Here is a 6,914-nt window from a genome sequence, read left to right as displayed (position 1 = left end):
GGGAGGCGGCGGGAGTCTCCCAGGCCAAGGGAAATCAACAGGGCCTTTCTTTCTCGGCCTCTCCTGCCCGGCGGCGGTGGGGGGGCGGGGACGTGCAGACCCCCCACACACACACCACCCACTTTCCTCCTCCCCCCACCGCCACCACCTTTCTCGGCCTCTCTTGTATGTTGGTGGCGGCCGGCAGGCAGGCGGGAGTGGCCCCTTCTCCGGCGCAGTGCTTTCCTCCTCCCCGCCCACCCGCCGCCGCCTTCTTTCTTGCGTCTCCAGGCCCTGCCGGGAGGTTGGCATCTGCGCTCGCCTAGAGCGCAGGGCAACCTCGGGCCGGCCCTGAGGACAGGAGGTAGAGAGAGGAGACTGTCTGGAAGACGGCCATCGAGGAATGCTACACGTGCTTTCTTCGAGCTCCTCCAAGCCCAATTAAGGGCTGCTGGGGGCAGGGCTTGGCGGCACCGCCACCGCTGCCTGGGCTTGTTAATTGGTGGAGCGCTGCTCCTCTGCGCTCCAGTTTTAACTGACCCCTGGTTTTGAATTTGCATTTGATTGGATTTTATATTGTATATTGTATGTTTATATTGTATGTTTATATTGTTGTGTAAGCTGCCCTGAACCAGCCTTGCTGGGAGGGCAGGGTAAAAGTCTAATAAATAAATAAATAAATAGTCTGTGGCTACATTGTCACAGACATTGGCACCAAAATGCTGGCAACTGTAAAGGCTGTGCTTCTCTAGGGTATCATCTACCTGGCGCACACACTTCAGCTGGTGGTGAAGGATGCTCTGGGGCTGGGGTGCACTGTCAAGGCCACTTGGGATGCTGCTACCCTTGAGATGAGGTCCTTGCTTGAGACCTGCCAGCGCCTGACTGCCTACTTCTTCTGCAGCATCAAGTCTGCTTGTCTGCTGTAAAAGAGGGAGGGGGAGGGGGGATGAGTCTGAACATCGGCTGATCCTGGACTTACCCACCTGCTGAAACTCCACCCACACCATGATTGCGTGTTTGGTGGAGCAGAAGAGCATGGCGCAGGATGCCATCTCTTCCATAACCATCTTACACAGGGAAGAGGAGCTCAGCATCAGCTCCAACAACTGGCTGACCCTCTCCCAAATGGTGCATGTCCTCAAGCCCTTCCAGGACACCACCAACATGCTCTGCACCCATATGGCCAGCCTGGGGCAAATCATCCCCCAATTTGAGGGCTGGACTAGGTGCTGGCCTCTGCCCTGGAACCAGGCCTCAAGGGGACGGCTGTTCTCCCACAGGCCAAGGCCTTGGCAAAGAGGTTGTGGGTGGCCATCACCACCAGCATCCTCTCTGCAAGGAAGGGGAGTCCAAGCTGGCCTGTATCTGTGATCCCCAGAAAAAAGGCAGCATTGCTCTCTGGAATGCAGAGCTCATGCAATGGAAGTGTGAGCTCTGCAAAGGGCGGAGGGTGCAAGCCAACAGACGTGGCCAGAGGGAACAAGTGGAAGAGGCTTGGGAGGAGGAGGAGGAGGAGGAGCCACAGCCCAACACCTCTGCCTCAAAGAGCTCAACCAGGGAGAAGCCCTGCTACTGCTTGTCAGTAGTGAACTGGAAGGTCAGCAGTGGCAGGGATGCCAGGTGTGCAATGGTAGAGGATTCAGCAGAGGTGATGGTGAGGGAGTACCTCACCGAGTCCCCTCTGCCAGTCCCCTGGAGTATTGGTCACACAAGGCTGCTATCTGGCTCAACCTCTCTTTCATGGCCATGAGTCTCCTCTCCTGCCTTCCCACCAGTGTCTAGAATGTGTGGGTGTTCTCCCACCTGGGAGCCATTCTAACCCCCCACTGCTCCTGCTTGGACCTGGCTGGGGTGTATGAGTTGGCCTTCCTCAAAGTCAACCTCACCCTGCTGGGCAATGTTCCCTCTAAGCTGTGGAGTCTTGTGAGCAAAAATTTTACTTTGTGAGCTACTGGCATTAAAGTTGTGTGCGAGCGATTTGGCTGCTGCATAAATCAGTTTGCTTTGGAGCCATCCCTTCCTGAGCTAAGACAAAAATGTGTGAGCCGGAGGCTAAAAATCTGTGAGCTAGCTCACACCAACTCAGCTTAGAGGGAACTATGCTGCTGGGCTACCCCTCTCTGGACCTCACAAAGTAAGATCCAGGCCTGTTGTCCCCCTATGTGTCCCCCACCCATTCCTCCTCCTCTCTGTGTGATTCAGCCTGCTAGTTGCACCCTTGGCACTTGGGTGGGAGGATGGCTGCCTCTGCCGGGTGGGGGTGGGCTGGCTGAGCAGAGGGGCTTAGCTACTGTGTGGCTTGGCTGAGGACCCACATTTTAAATGCTCCCTCATGATTGTAAACACCTCTCCCTTGCTGGGGTTTGGGTGTGTAATGTACTGCCGCCATTACCACGTGTAGTGCATTCAGCCTGACATGCCCGGACTTGCCCGGGCTGACCAGGCAATATTCCTCAGTAGCTTCAGTCGAAAGACAAAGGATCCATAGGATCCTAGCCGGCCCAATCAAAGGGCCAGCTTCCCAGCCGGGAGACCAATGGTCGCCCGGTTACTGTAAATAGCCTATCGGGAGTAGGGGGTGTGTTTAGGTGTGCTTGGTGGCGGGTTTTCTGAACGCATATAAACCGGCCTGCGAGCTGGTTTCTTTGTCTTGTTCCTGAACTAATAAAGTACTCTTGCTGAATCACTCTTGCTGAATCACTCCACATTCTGAGTACTTTTCACTGGCGACGAAGGTGGGATCTACGACCCCATGAACAAGACCCGGACGCCAACACGAGTACCGCACCGAGCCTGACGCCGAGACCTCTCCGGGAACCGCGCAACTTCGCATCCCAGCTCTCCGGCAACTGCTCATCGCTCCGCTCCCGGCTCCGCTTGCACACTGCTGACCCCTCGAGCAGCAGCATCGCTCTCCACGCCTAGCACGCTTCAGGCTAAGCTCGCCCGACCAGCGCGCCCGCCTCACCCGGCCCTCCGAGCGTCCACGAGCATCCGCGGAAATGTCGGAGCAAAACGCCACCTCCGCTCCCTCCTCTGCTTCCACCTCCTCATCCTCCGGGCCCAACGCATCCTCCGGGGTCGCCACCGCCGCTCCAGCAGGGACCTCGCACGAAGGCATCGCTCCGTTTGACTTGGCCCACCCCGAACGATGGACCACATGGGTGAGGATCCTCAAGCACTACCTTGCCTGCATGCGGGTCACCGACGCCGAATTGAAGAGATCCCAGCTCATCCGGCTGTGTGGGATGGACACCCTGCTCCTTCTGCAGAACCTAATCTCACCTAAGGAGCGGACTTCCTGGCCAACCTTCGCAAGGCCGCCATGAAATGCGATTTCAGCAACCTGGACGAGACCCTGCTGAATCAGTTCTTGTTGGGTTTACGAGAGGCCAAACTGAGGAGGCGCCTCATTCGCGATGATGACCTCACGCTGGCCACGGCTTTAAAGGATGCGGCTGCTTTCGAGAATGAGCGTCCGGGCCACAGCGGCCATCGGGTACACCGCACCCAAGCCGGAGGGGATTCGGCTGACTCCGAAGAGGAGGCAGTGGCGCAACTCCACCGCAAGCCGTCACAACCTCACCGTTCGAAGGGCGCACCGCCAGCGAGGCCGTCGGAGCCAGCTTCCTCCTGTGCCAGCTGCGGGGACGCGCATGAACGTCGGAGCTGCCGTTTCCGCGAGGCGGTCTGCAGGTCCTGCAACAAGCAGGGCCACATCGCCAAGGTCTGCCGCAGCCGCCGCCAGCCATCCAGGAAACCCAGCCACCAGTGGGAACCCATCCACACTGTGGACCTCCATTCGATCGACACAAATGCCGTCGGCCACCAGCCCCAGCCCCAGGTAGGTGACTTGCCCCGTCAGAGCCGAAACAAAGTCCATGTTACGGTCCGGATAGAGGGGTCCCCCTGTAGCATGGAACTTGACACGGGCTCCGAGTTTACCATTATCTCGGAGGAGACGTTGCGGACAGTGTGTCCCAACGGGGGACCCCCTCTGCGCAAACCACACATCAGGCTTCAGGATTTCAATAAGAATCCTGTGGTGGTGCGGGGCTGGGGCACGTTCAATGTGGAGTTTCAGGACTTCAAGGGTTGCTTGGACATTTTGGTGGTGGGGGGCCGGCTTTCCAGTCTCCTGGGGATGTCGTGGTTTAAGCCGCTGGGCTTGACCATCGGGGGCATCCACCAGCTGCAGCAAGCCGATTTCGCGGACGTTTGCAACGAATTCCCCCGGGTTTTCGATGGGTCCTTAGGCAAGTTCACGGGGGCCCCCATCTCCCTGGACCTGGACCCGGCGGTCCGGCCCATACGGATCAAGGCCAGGTTTCCGCCCTTAACGGTAAGGCCGAAAATCGAGGCGGAACTCGACAAGCTGGTGGCGCAAGGGGTGTTGGAGTCGGTGGCATCGGCACGCTGGGAAACCCCCATTGTCACACCGATCAAACCAAACGGGGACGTCCGGATCTGTGCGGACTATAAGTGCACAATTAACAAAGCGCTGCAGGACCACGCGTACCCCGTTCCGGTGGTCAGCCACGTGCTGGCGGCGCTCGCGGGGGCTCGCATATTTGGAAAGCTGGACTTGGCGCAGGCCTATCAGCAGCTGCCGGTGGACGCCGCCACGGCGGAAGCCCAGACGATCGCCACGCACAGAGGGGCTTTCAAGGTCCACCGGCTCCAGTTCGGCGTCTCGGTGGCTCCGGGGATTTTTCAATCTTTCATGGACTCTCTCCTCAAAGGTATCCCCGGGGTACAGCCCTTTCTAGATGACGTCTTGATCGCCGCCCCCGACGCCGCGTCGTTTGCCACCCGACTCCGTACCGTTCTTCAACGCTTCGACCAGGCGGGGCTGAAGGTGAAGCGCGAAAAATGCTTGCTCGGCGTGCCCAAAGTGGAGTTTCTAGGGTTCGCGGTCGACGCACAGGGCATTCACCCCACGGCGGAGAAGACCAGGGCGATCTCGAACGCCCCAGCCCCCACATCAAAGACCGAGCTACAGGCCTTCTTAGGCCTCCTGAACTTTTACCACTCTTTTCTTCCCCTCAAAGCTGCAGTAGCCGAACCCCTCCATCGGCTCCTCGACAAGGGCGCGCCGTGGGTCTGGGGGGCGGCTCAGCAGGCGGCTTTCCGGGCGGTCAAAGACCTCCTCGTCTCAAATTCGGTACTCGCACACTTCAATGAGGACTTGCCGGTGGTGCTGGCTTGCGACGCCTCTCCATATGGGGTCGGGGCGGTCCTGGGGCACAAACTGCCTGACGGTCGGGAGGTACCTGTGGCCTATTACTCCCGTACCTTGTCTGCGGCGGAGCGCAACTACGCGCAGATTGACAAGGAGGCTCTTGCTATAGTGGCCGGGGTGAAAAAATTTCACCACTACCTCTACGGCCGGCCCTTCACGGTCCTCACGGACCACAAGCCTCTCCTGGGTCTGCTCGCCCCGGACCGCCAGACCCCCCAGATGACTTCGCCCCGAGTGATCCGGTGGTCCGTCTTCCTGGCGGGCTACAACTACATGCTCCTGCACCGGCCCGGGAAGGCGATGGGCCATGCGGACGCCTTGAGCCGCCTGCCTCTGCCGGAAACGGAGCCTGACCCGGCCCCAGCCCATCACATCGCGCTGCTGGAAACGCTGCCCGACCAGCCGGTTCACGTGAAAGAGGTGGCCCGGCGCACCGAAAAGGACCCTATCCTCTGCCGCGTCCTGGACTGGGTGAGAAGGGGGTGGCCGTTGGCCTCGGCGGGACCCGACTTTGCGGCCTATGCCTCGCGCAAAGACGAACTGTCTGCTCACAAGGGTTGTGTGCTGTGGGGAGGTCGGGTGGTAATCCCTTCCCCACTCCGAGACCGAGTACTTGCAGCATTGCACGAGGCTCACCCAGGAGTGGTGCGGATGAAGGCGTTGGCTCGGAGTTATGTGTGGTGGCCCGGCCTCGATCAGGACATTGAGAGACTGGTGAAACTGTGCCAACCCTGCCAGGCGTTCCGGCCCGCACCGCCCCGAGCGCCCGATCGTGCTTGGGAGTCTTCCCACAAACCTTGGTCCCGGCTACACTTGGACTTCGCGGGGCCGTTTCAGGGACAAATCTTTTTCATTCTAGTGGACGCTTACAGTAAGTGGCTGGAGGTGGTGCCTGTACCGTCTACCTCCTCGAAGGCCGCCATCAGAGCAATGCGCCACATTTTTAGCTCCCACGGCCTTCCAGACACCCTGGTGACCGACAACGGCACAGCATTTACCTCCAGCGAGTTCCAGGACTTCACGAGGTACTGTGGAATCCGACACGTCCGGTCAGCGCCCTTCCACCCGGCAACCAACGGCCAGGCGGAGCGCATGGTGCGCACCACCAAGGAAACACTGCGCAAGTTCGACAGTAAGGACTGGGACTACAAGCTGGCGGTGTTCCTGTTCGGCCAACGCACGACCCCGCACACCGAGACCGGCTGCAGCCCGGCGGAGCTCCTGATGGGTCGTCGCCTAACCTCCCGGCTGGACCGTCTACACCCAGACAGGGCCCCCGAGATGGAACCGACATCGGAGTCCCACGCAGCCGCCCGAGGGTTCTTCCCGGAAGACCCAGTCTACGCTAAGAACTACGCCCAGGGGCCACCCTGGATCCCTGCGAGAGTGGTCCGGGTGCGAGGGCCGCGCTCCTATGAGGTCTCCTGTGAGGACGGACAACTGCTACACCGCCACATCGACCAACTGCGGCGCCGGGTCCTTCCGAACGACCCCGAGGACCTGGAGCCCCAGGAGCACAACGAAACTTCAGGCCACGCACCCGAACCGCAGAACCCGGCCTCGGCCCCGGTCACTCTAGAGCCCCCGGCGTTGCACCCGCAGGACACACCGCCGTCGGAAACGCCACAGCAAACCGCCCCGCCACGGCCACAAGGAGCAGCCCCGAACAGCACCCCGGACCTCCGCCGCT

The sequence above is a fragment of the Gekko japonicus genome, unplaced genomic scaffold, assembly GCF_001447785.1.
Source record: "Gekko japonicus isolate JY-2015 unplaced genomic scaffold, Gekko_japonicus_V1.1 scaffold404, whole genome shotgun sequence".
NCBI classification, from domain to species: Eukaryota; Metazoa; Chordata; class Lepidosauria; order Squamata; family Gekkonidae; genus Gekko; species Gekko japonicus.
The sequence above is the reverse complement of the archived record's forward strand: the minus strand, read 5'-3'. Positions refer to the sequence as shown.